This window comes from Bombina bombina, chromosome 10 (assembly GCF_027579735.1).
Source record: "Bombina bombina isolate aBomBom1 chromosome 10, aBomBom1.pri, whole genome shotgun sequence".
Classification (NCBI taxonomy): Eukaryota; Metazoa; Chordata; class Amphibia; order Anura; family Bombinatoridae; genus Bombina; species Bombina bombina.
In genome coordinates this window covers 1,587,864-1,602,104 of record NC_069508.1, presented here as the reverse complement: position 1 = coordinate 1,602,104, position 14,241 = coordinate 1,587,864, and positions in this window count along the sequence as shown.

Here is a 14,241-nt window from a genome sequence, read left to right as displayed (position 1 = left end):
TGGAGACTTTAGCACAACAAGTAACAGATCATGATTCTCATAATATTATTCTTCTTCTTCAGCATGCTAATAATTTTATCTGTGATGCCATTTTTGATATTATTAGAGTTGATGTCAGGTTTATGTCTCTAGCTATTTTAGCTAGAAGAGCTTTATGGCTTAAAATTTGGAATGCTGATATGGCTTCTAAATCAACTCTACTTTCCATTTCTTTCCAGGGTAACAAATTATTTGGTTCTCAGTTGGATTCCATTATCTCAACTGTTACTGGTGGGAAAGGAACTTTTTTACCTCAGGATAAAAAATCTAAGGGTAAAAACAGGGCTAATAATTGTTTTCGTTCCTTTCGTTTCAACAAAGAACAAAAGCCTGATCCTTCATCCTCAGGAGCAGTTTCAGTTTGGAAACCATCTCCAGTCTGGAATAAATCCAAGCCTGCTAGAAAGGCAAAGCCTGCTTCTAAGTCCACATGAAGGTGCGGCCCTCATTCCAGCTCAGCTGGTAGGGGGCAGGTTACGTTTTTTCAAAGAAATTTGGATCAATTCTGTTCACAATCTTTGGATTCAGAACATTGTTTCAGAAGGGTACAGAATTGGTTTCAAGATGAGACCTCCTGCAAAGAGATTTTTTCTTTCCCAGTAAATCCAGTGAAAGCTCAAGCATTTCTGAATTGTGTTTCAGATCTAGAGTTGGCTGGAGTAATTATGCCAGTTCCAGTTCCGGAACAGGGGATGGGGTTTTATTCAAATCTCTTCATTGTACCAAAGAAGGAGAATTCCTTCAGACCAGTTCTGGATCTAAAAATATTGAATCATTATGTAAGGATACCAACGTTCAAGATGGTAACTGTAAGGACTATCTTGCCTTTTGTTCAGCAAGGGAATTATATGTCCACAATAGATTTACAGGATGCATATCTGCATTTCTTTCATGTAATTAGCAAGAGTCCATGAGCTAGTGACGTATGGGATATACATTCCTACCAGGAGGGGCAAAGTTTCCCAAACCTTAAAATGCCTATAAATACACCCCTCACCACACCCACAATTCAGTTTTACAAACTTTGCCTCCGATGGAGGTGGTGAAGTAAGTTTGTGCTAGATTCTACGTTGATATGCGCTCCGCAGCAAGTTGGAGCCCGGTTTTCCTCTCAGCGTGCAGTGAATGTCAGAGGGATGTGAGGAGAGTATTGCCTATTTGAATGCAGTGATCTCCTTCTAAGGGGTCTATTTCATAGGTTCTCTGTTATCGGTCGTAGAGATTCATCTCTTACCTCCCTTTTCAGATCGACGATATACTCTTATATATACCATTACCTCTGCTGATTCTCGTTTCAGTACTGGTTTGGCTATCTGCTATATGTAGATGAGTGTCCTGGGGTAAGTAAGTCTTATTTTCTGTGACACTCCTAGCTATGGTTGGGCACTTTGTTTATAAAGTTCTAAATATATGTATTCAAACATTTATTTGCCTTGACTCAGAATGTTCAACTTTCCTTATTTTCAGACAGTCAGTTTCATATTTGGGATAATGCATTTTAATTTAACATATTTTACCTTAAAATTTGACTTTTTCCCTGTGGGCTGTTAGGCTCGCGGGGGCTGAAAATGCTTCATTTTATTGCGTCATTCTTGGCGCGGATTTTTTTGGCGCAAAAATTCTATTTCCGTTTCCGGCGTCATACGTGTCGCCGGAAGTTGCGTCATTCTTTGACGTTATTTTGCGCCAAAAATGTCGGCGTTCCGGATGTGGCGTCATTTTTGGCGCCAAAAGCATTTAGGCGCCAAATAATGTGGGCGTCTTTTTTGGCGCTAAAAAATATGGGCGTCATTTTTGTCTCCACATTATTTAAGTCTCATTATTTATTGCTTCTGGTTGCTAGAAGCTTGTTCACTGGCATTTTTTTCCCATTCCTGAAACTGTCATTTAAGGAATTTGATCAATTTTGCTTTATATGTTGTTTTTTTCTTTTACATATTGCAAGATGTTCCACGTTGCAACTGAGTCAGAAGTTACTACAGGAAAATCACTGCACAGTGCTGGAGCTACCAAGCTAAGTCTGCTATAAACTTTTGGTATCTGTTTTCTCCAGCTGTTATTTGTATTGCATGTCATGTCAAACTTATTAATGCAGATAAAATTTCCTTTAGTACTGTTACATTACCTGTTGCTGTTCCGTCAACATCTAATTTTCAGAGTGTTCCTGATAACATAAGAGATTTTATTTATTTTAAATCCATTAAGAAGGCTATGTCTGTTATTTCTCCTTCTAGTATACATAAAAGTCTTTTAAAACTTCTCTTTTTTTCAGATGAATTTTTAAATGAACATCATCATTTTGATGCTGATAAATCTTTGTATTTGTTCAAGATGGAATTTATTCGTTCTTTACTTAAAGAAGTGTTATTTGCATTAGAAATAGAGGATTCTGGTCCTCTTGATACTAAATGTAAACGTTTAAATAAGGTAGTTATTCCAGAAGTGTTTTATCTCCCTGATGCTATTTCTGAAGTAATTTCCAGGGAATGGAATAATTTGGGTAATTTATTTACTCCTTCTAGACGTTTAAGCAAATTATATCCTGTGCCATCTGACAGATTAGAGTTTTTTGGGACAAAAATCCCTAAGGTTATGGGGCTGTCTCTACTCCTGCTAATGTACTACTATTCCTATGGCAGATAGTACTTCATTTAAGGATCCTTTAGATAGGAAAATTGAATCCTTTCTAAGAAAAGCTTACTTATGTTCAGGTAATCTTCTTAGACCTGCTATATTTTTAGCGGATGTTGCTGCAGCTTCAACTTTTTGGTTAGAAGCTTTAGCGCAACAAGTAACAGATCATAATTTTATAGCATTATTATTATTCTATAACATGCTAATAATTTTATTGGTGATACCATCTTTTGATATCATTAGAGTTGATGTCAGGTATATGTCTCTAGCTATTTTAGCTAGAAAAGCTTTATGGATTAAACTTGGAATGCTGACATGTCTTCTAAGTCAACTTTGCTTTCCCTTTCTTTCCAGGGTAAATAATCATTTCGTTCCTTTCCTCACAACAAGGAACAAAAGCCTGATCCTTCATCCTCAGGAGCGGTATCAGTTTGGAAACTATTTTCAGTTTGGAATATATCCGAGCTTTATAGAAACCTATAGCCAGCTCCTAAGTACCTATGAAGGTGCAGCCCTTATTCCAGCTCAGCTGGTATGGGGCAGATTACGTTTTCTTCAAAGAAATTTGGATCAATTCCGTTCTTAATCTCTGGTTTCAGAAACATTGTTTCAGAAAGGTACAGAATTGGCTTCAAGTTAAGGCCTCCTGCTAAGAGATTCTTTTCTTTCCCGTGTCCCAGTTAACACAGCAAGGCTCAGCATTTCTGAAATGTGTTTCAGATCTAGAGTTGGCTGGAGTATTTATGCCAGTTCCAGTTCTGGAACAGGGGCTGGGGTTTTATTTTATCTCTTCATTGTACCAAAGAAGGTCAATTCCTTCAGACCAGTTCTGGATCTATCATTATTGAATCGTTATGTTAGGATACCAACATTCAAGATGGTTACTGTAGGACTATCCTGCCTTTTGTTTAGCAAGGGCATTATATGTCTACAATAGATTTACAGGATGTGTATCTGCATATTCCGATTCATCCAGATTACTTTTAGTGTCTGAGATTCTCTTTTTAGACAAGCATTACCAGTTTTGTGGCTCTACCGTTTGGCCTAGCCTCAGTTCCAAGAATTTTTTTCAAAGGTTCTCGGTGCCCTTCTTTCTGTAATCAGAGAATAGGGTTTTGGTATTTCCTTATTTGGACGATATCTTGGTACTTGCTCAGTCTTCTCATTTTCGTAGAATCTCATACGAATCGACTTGTGTTGTTTCTTCAAGTTCATGGTTGGAGGATCAATTTACCAATCAGTTCATTGATTCCTCAGACAAGGGTAACCTTTTTAGGTTTCTAGATAAATTCAGTGTCTATGACTCTGTCCTTGTCAGACAAGAGAAGTTTAACATTGATATCAGCTTGTCAAAACCTTCAGTCACAATCATTCCCTTTGGTAGCCTTATGCATGGAAATGTTGGGTCTTAGGACTGCCGCTTCAGATGCGATCTCCTTTGCTCGTTTTCACATGCGACCTCTTCAGCTCTGTATGCTGAACCAATGGTGCAGGGATTACTCAAAGATATCTCAATTTATATCTTTAAACCGATTTTACGACACTCTCTGACATGGTGGACAGATCACCATCGTTTAGTTCAGGGGGCTTCTTTGTTCTTCCGACCTGGACTATAATCTCAACAGATGCTAGTTTTACAGGTTGGGGAGCTGTGTGGGGGTATCTGACGGCACAAGGGGTTTGGGAATCTCAGGAGGTGAGATTTCCGATCAATATTTTGGAACTCCGTGCAATTTTCAGAGCTCTTCAGTCTTGGCCTCTTCCGAAGAGAGAGTTGTTCATTTGTTTTCAGATAAGACAATGTCACAACTGTGGCATACATCAATCATCAAGGAGGGACTCACAGTCCTCTGGCTATGAAAGAAGTATCTCGAATTTTGGTTTGGGCGGAATCCAGCTCCTGTCTAATCTCTGCGGTTTATATCCCAGGTATGGACAATTGGAAAGCGGATTATCTCAGTCGCCAAACGTTGCATCCGGGCGAATGGTCTCTTCAACCAGAGGTATTTCTTCAGATTGTTCAAATGTGGGAACTTCCAGAAATAGATCTGATGGCTTCTCATCTAAACAAGAAACTTCCCAGGTATCTGTCCAGATCCCGGGATCCTCAGGCGGAGGCAGTGGATGCATTTTCACTTCCTTGGAAGTATCATCCTGCCTATATCTTTCCGCCTCTAGTTCTTCTTCCAAGAGTAATCTCCAAGATTCTGAAGGAATGCTCGTTTGTTCTGCTGGTAGCTCCGGCATGGCCTCACAGGTTTTGGTATGAGGATCTTGTCCGGATGGCCTCTTGCCAACCGTGGACTCTTCCGTTAAGACCAGACCTTTTGTCTCAAGGTCCTTTTTTTCCATCAGGATCTGAAATCCTTAAATTTAAAGGTATGGAGATTGAACGCTTGATTCTTGGTCAAAGAGGTTTCTCTGACTCTGTGATTAATACTATGTTACAGGCTCGTAAATCTGTATCCAGAGAGATATATTATAGAGTCTGGAAGACTTATATTTCTTGGTGTCTTTCTCATCATTTTTCTTGGCATTCTTTTAGAATACCAAGAATATTACAATTTCTTCAGGATGGTTTAGATAAGGGTTTGTCCGCAAGTTCCTTGAAAGGTCAAATCTCTGCTCTTTCTGTTCTTTTTCACAGAAAGATTGCTATTCTTCCTGATATTCATTGTTTTGTACAAGCTTTGGTTCGTATAAAGCCTGTCATTAAGTCAATTTCTCCTCCTTGGAGTTTGAATTTGGTTCTGGGGGCTCTTTAAGCTCCTCCATTTGAACCTATGCATTCATTGGATATTTAATTACTTTCTTGGAAAGTTTTGTTCCTTTTGGCCATCTCTTCTGCCAGAAGAGTTTCTGAATTATCTGCTCTTTCTTGTGAGTCTCCTTTTCTGATTTTTCATCAGGATAAGGCGGTGTTGCGAACTTCTTTTGAATTTTTACCTAAGTTGTGAATTCCAACAACATTAGTAGAAACATTGTGGTTCCTTCATTATGTCCTAATCCTAAGAATTCTAAGGAGAAATCGTTGCATTCTTTGGATGTTATTAGAGCTTTGAAATATTATGTTGAAGCTATTAAGTCTTTCCGAAAGACTTCTGGTTTATTTGTTATCTTTTCCGGTTTTAGATAGGCCAGAAAACTTCTGCCATTTCTTTGGCATCTTGGTTGAAATCTTTATTTCATCTTGCCTATTTTGAGTCGGGTAAGACTCCGCCTCATAGGATTACAGCTCATTCTACTAGGTCAGTTTCTACTTCCTGGGCGTTTAGGAATGAAGCTTCGGTTGATCAGATTTGCAAAGTGGCAACTTGGTTCTCTTTGCATACTTTTACCAAATTCTACCATTTTGTTGTATTTTCTTCTTCTGAAGCAGTTTTTGGTAGAAAAGTACTTCAGGCAGCGGTTTCAGTTTGAATCTTCTGCTTATGTTTTTCATTAAACTTTATTTTGGGTGTGGATTATTTTCAGCAGGAATTGGCTGTCTTTATTTTATCCCTCCCTCTCTAGTGACTCTTGTGTGGAAAGATCCACATCTTGGGTAGTCATTATCCCATACGTCACTAGCTCATGGACTCTTGCTAATTACATGAAAGAAAACATAATTTATGTAAGAACTTACCTGATAAATTCATTTCTTTCATATTAGCAAGAGTCCATGAGGCCCGCCCTTTTTTGTGGTGGTTATGATTTTTTTGTATAAAGCACAATTATTCCAATTCCTTATTTTATATGCTTTCGCACTTTTTTCTTATCACCCCACTTCTTGGCTATTCGTTAAACTGAATTGTGGGTGTGGTGAGGGGTGTATTTATAGGCATTTTAAGGTTTGGGAAACTTTGCCCCTCCTGGTAGGAATGTATATCCCATACGTCACTAGCTCATGGACTCTTGCTAATATGAAAGAAATGAATTTATCAGGTAAGTTCTTACATAAATTATGTTATTCCGATTCATCCAGATCACTATCAGTTCCTGAGATTCTCTTTTCTGGACAAGCATTACCAGTTTGTGGCTCTACCGTTTGGCCTAGCTACAGCTCCAAGAATTTTTTCAAAGGTTCTCGGTGCCCTTCTGTCTGTAATCAGAGAACAGGGTATTGTGGTATTTCCTTATTTGGACGATATCTTGGTACTTGCTCAGTCTTTACATTTAGCAGAATCTCATACGAATCGACTTGTGGTGTTTCTTCAAGATCATGGTTGGAGGATCAATTTACCAAAAAGTTCTTTGATTCCTCAGACAAGGGTAACCTTTCTGGGTTTCCAGATAGATTCAGTGTCCATGACTCTGTCTTTAACAGACAAGAGACGTCTAAAATTGATTGCAGCTTGTCGAAACCTTCAGTCACAATCATTCCCTTCGGTAGCCTTATGCATGGAAATTCTAGGTCTTATGACTGCTGCATCGGACGCGATCCCCTTTGCTCGTTTTCACATGCGACCTCTTCAGCTCTGTATGCTGAATCAATGGTGCAAGGATTACACAAAGATATCTCAATTAATATCTTTAAAACCGATTGTTCGACACACTCTAACGTGGTGGACAGATCACCATCGTTCTTTTGTGCTTCCGACCTGGACTGTAATTTCAACAGATGCAAGTCTCACAGGTTGGGGAGCTGTGTGGGGATCTCTAACGGCACAAGGAGTTTGGGAATCTCAGGAGGTGAGATTACCGATCAATATTTTGGAACTCCGTGCAATTTTCAGAGCTCTTCAGTTTAGGCCTCTTCTGAAGAGAGAATCGTTCATTTGTTTTCAGACAGACAATGTCACAACTGTGGCATACATCAATCATCAAGGAGGGACTCACAGTCCTCTGGCTATGAAAGAAGTATCTCGAATTTTGGTTTGGGCGGAATCCAGCTCCTGTCTAATCTCTGCGGTTCATATCCCAGGTATAGACAATTGGGAAGCGGATTATCTCAGTCGCCAAACGTTGCATCCGGGCGAATGGTCTCTTCACCCAGAGGTATTTCTTCAAATTGTTCAAATGTGGGAACTTCCAGAAATAGATCTGATGGCGTCTCATCTAAACAAGAGACTTCCCAGGTATCTGTCCAGATCCCGGGATCCTCAGGCGGAGGCAGTGGATGCATTATCACTTCCTTGGAAGTATCATCCTGCCTATATCTTTCCGCCTCTAGTTCTTCTTCCAAGAGTAATCTCCAAGATTCTGAAGGAATGCTCGTTTGTTCTGCTGGTAGCTCCGGCATGGCCTCACAGGTTTTGGTATGCGGATCTTGTCCGGATGGCCTCTTGCCAACCGTGGACTCTTCCGTTAAGACCAGACCTTCTGTCACAAGGTCCTTTTTTCCATCAGGATCTGAAATCCTTAAATTTAAAGGTATGGAGATTGAACGCTTGATTCTTGGTCAAAGAGGTTTCTCTGACTCTGTGATTAATACTATGTTACAGGCTCGTAAATCTGTATCTAGAGAGATATATTATAGAGTCTGGAAGACTTATATTTCTTGGTGTCTTTCTCATCATTTTTCTTGGCATTCTTTTAGAATACCGAGAATATTACAGTTTCTTCAGGATGGTTTAGATAAGGGTTTGTCCGCAAGTTCCTTGAAAGGACAAATCTCTGCTCTTTCTGTTCTTTTTCACAGAAAGATTGCTATTCTTCCTGATATTCATTGTTTTGTACAAGCTTTGGTTCGTATAAAACCTGTCATTAAGTCAATTTCTCCTCCTTGGAGTTTGAATTTGGTTCTGGGGGCTCTTCAAGCTCCTCCGTTTGAACCTATGCATTCATTGGACATTAGATTACTTTCTTGGAAAGTTTTGTTCCTTTTGGCCATCTCTTCTGCCAGAAGAGTTTCTGAATTATCTGCTCTTTCTTGTGAGTCTCCTTTTCTGATTTTTCATCAGGATAAGGCGGTGTTGCGAACTTCTTTTGAATTTTTACCTAAAGTTGTGAATTCCAACAACATTAGTAGAGAAATTGTGGTTCCTTCATTATGTCCTAAGAATTCTAAGGAGAAATCGTTGCATTCTTTGGATGTTGTTAGAGCTTTGAAATATTATGTTGAAGCTACTAAATCTTTCCGAAAGACTTCTAGTCTATTTGTCATCTTTTCCGGTTCTAGAAAAGGCCAGAAAGCTTCTGCCATTTCTTTGGCATCTTGGTTGAAATCTTTAATTCATCTTGCCTATGTTGAGTCGGGTAAAACTCCGCCTCAAAGGATTACAGCTCATTCTACTAGGTCAGTTTCTACTTCCTGGGCGTTTAGGAATGAAGCTTCGGTTGATCAGATTTGCAAAGCAGCAACTTGGTCCTCTTTGCATACTTTTACTAAATTCTACCATTTTGATGTATTTTCTTCTTCTGAAGCAGTTTATGGTAGAAAAGTACTTCAGGCAGCGGTTTCAGTTTGAATCTTCTGCTTATGTTTTTCATTAAACTTTATTTTGGGTGTGGATTATTTTCAGCAGGAATTGGCTGTCTTTATTTTATCCCTCCCTCTCTAGTGACTCTTGTGTGGAAAGATCCACATCTTGGGTAATCATTATCCCATACGTCACTAGCTCATGGACTCTTGCTAATTACATGAAAGAAAACATAATTTATGTAAGAACTTACCTGATAAATTCATTTCTTTCATATTAGCAAGAGTCCATGAGGCCCGCCCTTTTTTGTGGTGGTTATGATTTTGTATAAAGCACAATTATTCCAATTCCTTATTTTATATGCTTTCGCACTTTTTTATCACCCCACTTCTTGGCTATTCGTTAAACTGAATTGTGGGTGTGGTGAGGGGTGTATTTATAGGCATTTTGAGGTTTGGGAAACTTTGCCCCTCCTGGTAGGAATGTATATCCCATACGTCACTAGCTCATGGACTCTTGCTAATATGAAAGAAATGAATTTATCAGTTAAGTTCTTACATAAATTATGTTTTTTGTTATTCTGTCCCAGGGCTGTATATACATAATATATAAACTTTTAACAATTAAAAGTGCCCACAATATGGTTATGAGTGTCTATACATACAAATTTAAAACATACTTACCGATAGGCACTCGTTCACTAATCAAGTAGCAGACAGCCAAACCAGTACTGAAACATATCAGCAGAGGTAATGGTAGTGGAGTATGTTGATCTGTAAAGGGGGGGGCATTTGATCAATCCCTGCGACCAAATTTAAAGAGAGCCTTATGAATAGATTTCTTTCATGTAAATGGCAAGAGTCCATGAGCTAGTGACGTATGGGATATACATTCCTATCAGGAGGGGGGCAAAGTTTCCCAAACCTCAAAATGCCTATAAATACAACTCCCACCACACTCACACCTTAGTTTTTACAAACTTTGCCTCCTATGGATGTGGTGAAGTAAGTTTGCTTGATTTTCTTCTATAAGCGCTTCTAAGAATTTTAAAGCCCAATTCCTCTGAGTACAGTGTTTATCAGAGGGATGTGAAGAGATTATCACCTGTTGATTTTTATGATTTCACTCATCGGAAATCTTTTCAAGGGGTCTCTGTTATCGGTCATAGGGATTCATCTCCTACCTCCCTTTTCAGTTCGACAATATACTCTTATACCATTACCTCTGCTGATAGTTTTCAGTACTGGTTTGGCTGTCTGCTATATGAGGATGGGTGTCTTTCGGTAAGTATGTATCATTATTTAAGACACTCTCAGCCATGTTTGGCGCTTTATGTATTAATATAAAGTTTTAAATATATGTATTTACTTATATTTGCCATGAGTCAGGTCTTTGTGTATTTCCCTTTGCAGTCTAACCGTTTCAGTATGGGAATTATGTTTTAGGAAGTAATTTTTTTTTAATATTGTTTTTTACCTGGGGTTTAGAGTTTTTTTTTTTTTTTTTTTTCCCCCCCCCCAATGTGACTTATTTTTCCTTAATCTTGCAGGCAAATCTAGGCTTGCGAGGGCGTTATTTATTGCGTCATTTTTCTGCGTCTTTATTGACGTTAGGTTGTTTGGCGCGAAGTAGCGCTTGTTATGACGAGAGTTGTCTTTTCCCGGATGTCTTTCTGAATATTTTTTGATTATATTACCCCACTTCCCTGCTCCTTGCTCTTTTTATACTGTAGAGGGCTATGCTGTTTGCTTTTCTGCCTATTTAGCATATGCATTTATTTTCCCATTCCTGAAACTGCTATATGAGGAAATAGGATATTTTGTTTAAATGTTTTTTCTTTTACATTTTGCAAGATGTCTGATCCTGTCTCAGAAGCTACTGTAGGAACCATGTTGCCTGAACACAGTTCTACCAAAGCTAAGTGTATCTGTTGTAAGCAAGCTGAGATTATATCTCCGGCAATACTATGTAATAGTTGTCATGATAAGCTTTTGCATGCCGATAATGTTTCTTTTAGTACTAGTAGAGCGTCTGTTGTTCCCTCAACATCCAATGTACATGATATCCCTGTTGATATAAAAATTATATTGCTGATGCAATACAGAATGTCTACTATTCCACCTTCTAATGAACGTGAAAGGTCTTTTAAAACTTCTCATAAAACTGATGAAATTTGTAATGACCGACAACATACTGAAATATCCTCCTCTGAAGAGGATCTCTCTAGTTCAGAAGATCCTACTTCAGACATTGAAATCGATAAATCTTATCTTTTTAAGATTGAATATATTTTTTCTTTGTTGATAGAAGTATTGGTTACTTTGGGTATTGTGGAGTCTGGTCCTCTTGATAACAAAACCAGTAAACGTTTAAATTCTGTTTTTAAACCTCCTGTGATTACTCCTGAGGTTTTTCCTGTTCCAGATGCGGTTTTTTTATGTGATTGCTAAGGAATGGTCTAAACCTGGTGCTTCTTTTAATCCTTCTAGGTTTAAGAAGTTATATCCTTTACCAGTGGCTAATTTTGGAGTTTTGGGAAAGTCCCTAAGGTTGATGGGGCTATTTCTACTCTTGCTAGACGTACTACTATTCCTATGGAAGATAGTACTTCTTTTAAGGATCCTTTAGATAGGAAGATTTAATCTTATATAATGAAAGATTATTTACATTCTGGTTATATTCTCAGGCCTGCCATTTTTATGGCTGATGTTGTGGCTGCATCAACTTTTTGGTTGGATAGCTTAGCACAGTAGGAAGCAGATCCGGCTTTGTCTAGCATTGTTCGTTTGCTTCAACATGCTAATCATTTTATCTGTGATGCTATTTTTGATATCATCAAGATTGATGTTATATCTATGTTTTTAGCTAGAAGAGCTTTATGGCTTAAATCATGGAATGCTGACATGGTATCTAGTTTACTGTCTATCTTTCCAGGGTAATAATTTATTTGGTTCTCAGTTGGATTCTATTTCCATTATCACTGGGGGAAGGGAGATTTCTTCTACAAGATACGAGTCAACGGATTTCATCCTTGTGGGATATTAACCTCCTGCTAACAGGAAGTGGCAAAGAGCACCACAGCAGAGCTGTATATATAGCTCCTCCCTTCCCTCCACCCCCAGTCATTCTCTTTGGAAGAGGTAAAGTGAGGTTTTAGTTTTAGTTTTTTCAATCAAGAAGTTTTTTATTTTAAATGATACCGGTGAGTACTATTTTCCTCAGGGAGATATGGAAGAAGAAGATTTCTGCCCTGAAGTTGATGATCTTAGCAGATGTAACTAAGATCCATTGTGGTTCCCACAGAGCTTCTGAAGGTAGTGCAAGAGAAATCTTCAGTGTGGAGAACGGTATCATGCTACAAGCAGCATTGAGGTATGTTCAGTCTTTTATTTCTGAGGAGACTTGGTATATCAGAACTGGCTGACATATTTTTTTCCCTGCAAGGGAAGGAGTAAGCAGTAGACCTGTACACAGAGGGTATTACTGAAAATCCTGTGTTGAAAATATTTTTACTTGACATTGTATTGGGCTAAGAAATATTCTATGGGACACTGGGAGAGGCAGCTTGACGTTTTTTATATTTTATTTCAAAAGAGTCGATAGGGCTGCAGTGTTATTATCGGTGTTTAAGGGGACCACATGGCTTAATTTTCAAACCGCTTCCCATGCGGCTTTACAGACTGTGAGGACGAAGTCCATGATGGGCGGGACCTACTTTGCGCGCTCTGACGCGCAGTTTACTCTGAGAAGGCAGCAGGTATTCACTCCGGTGGGGCCTAAACTTGTGTTCTGTTCACCGGATCGTTGTCGAGTCATTTTGCAGTACCCTGGGGGCAGGTAGGCGCCACAGCAGAGCTGTGGCTAGGTGCAGGGGTCATTTTTTTCACTTAAGATATATTTTTTGCTATAAAATGTCTCAGAGTAAATTCACTCTTTGCTTATGGGTGCAATAACTTTTGGGCCAATTGAATCATTATATTTAATTGTGTAGCGTTAACGTTTTAGGCAGTTTATGAAAAATTGTGCGCTTTTTTATTTCTTAAAGGCGCAGTACACATTTTTCTAAAAGTTGTTGAAATCAATATATAAAGTGTTCTACGACTATTGTGGTTATTACTAGTCTGTTCAACATGTCTGACATTGAGGAAACTAATTGCTCTATGTGTTTAGAAGCCATTGTGGAACCCCCTCTTACTTTGTATACCTCTTGTACTGAAAGGGCCTTACAATGTAAAAAGCATATTTTAGGTAAAGAAAATGTGCCTAACGATGATTCTCAGTCTGAAGAGAATCAGGATATGCCATCCAATTCTCCCCAAGTGTCACAACCTTTAATGCCCACACAAGCGACGCCAAGTACCTCAAGTGTGTCTAATTCTTTTACTCTGCAGGATATGGCTGCAGTTATGTCAACTACCCTTAGAGGTATTATCCAAGTTACCAGTGTTACAGGGTAGGTCAGGTATTAATGTGAATACTGAATCCTCTGATGGCTATTTCCGATGTACCCTCACAGGGCTCTGAGTTAGGGGTCAGGGAATTGTTGTCTGAGGGAGAACTTTCAGACCCAGGAAATATGTTACCTCAGACAGATTCGGATATCATGTCTTTTAAATTTAAGCTTGAACACCTCCGCCTGTTACTTCGGGAGGTTTTAGCGACTCTGGATGATTGTGACCCTATTGTGATACCACCAGAGAAATTGTGTAAAATGGACAAATATCGAGAGGTACCTACTTACACTGATGTTTTTCCGGTTCCTAAAAATTTAGGAAATTATAAAAAAAAAAAAAAATGGGACAGACCGGGTATACCGTTCTCCCCCCCTCCTAATTTCAAGAAAATGTACCCCATATCAGACACCATTCGGGACTCTTGACAGTCGGTCCCTAAGGTGGTGGGAGCTATTTCTACCCTGGCTAAGCGTACAACTATATCTATTGAAGACAGTTGTGCTTTCAAAGAACCTATGGATAAGAAGTTAGAGTGTCTTCTAAAGAAATTATTTATTCATCAGGGTTTTCTTTTACAACCTACAGCTTGCATTGTTCCAGATACTACTGCAGCAGCTTTTTGGTTTGATGCTCTAGAAGAGTCTCTGAAGGTTAAGACCCCTTTAGAGGACATTTTGGATAGAATTAAGGCTCTCAAGCTAGCTAATTCTTTTATTACAGATGCCGCCTTTCAAATTGCTAAATTGGTGGCGAAAAATGCAGGATTTGCCATT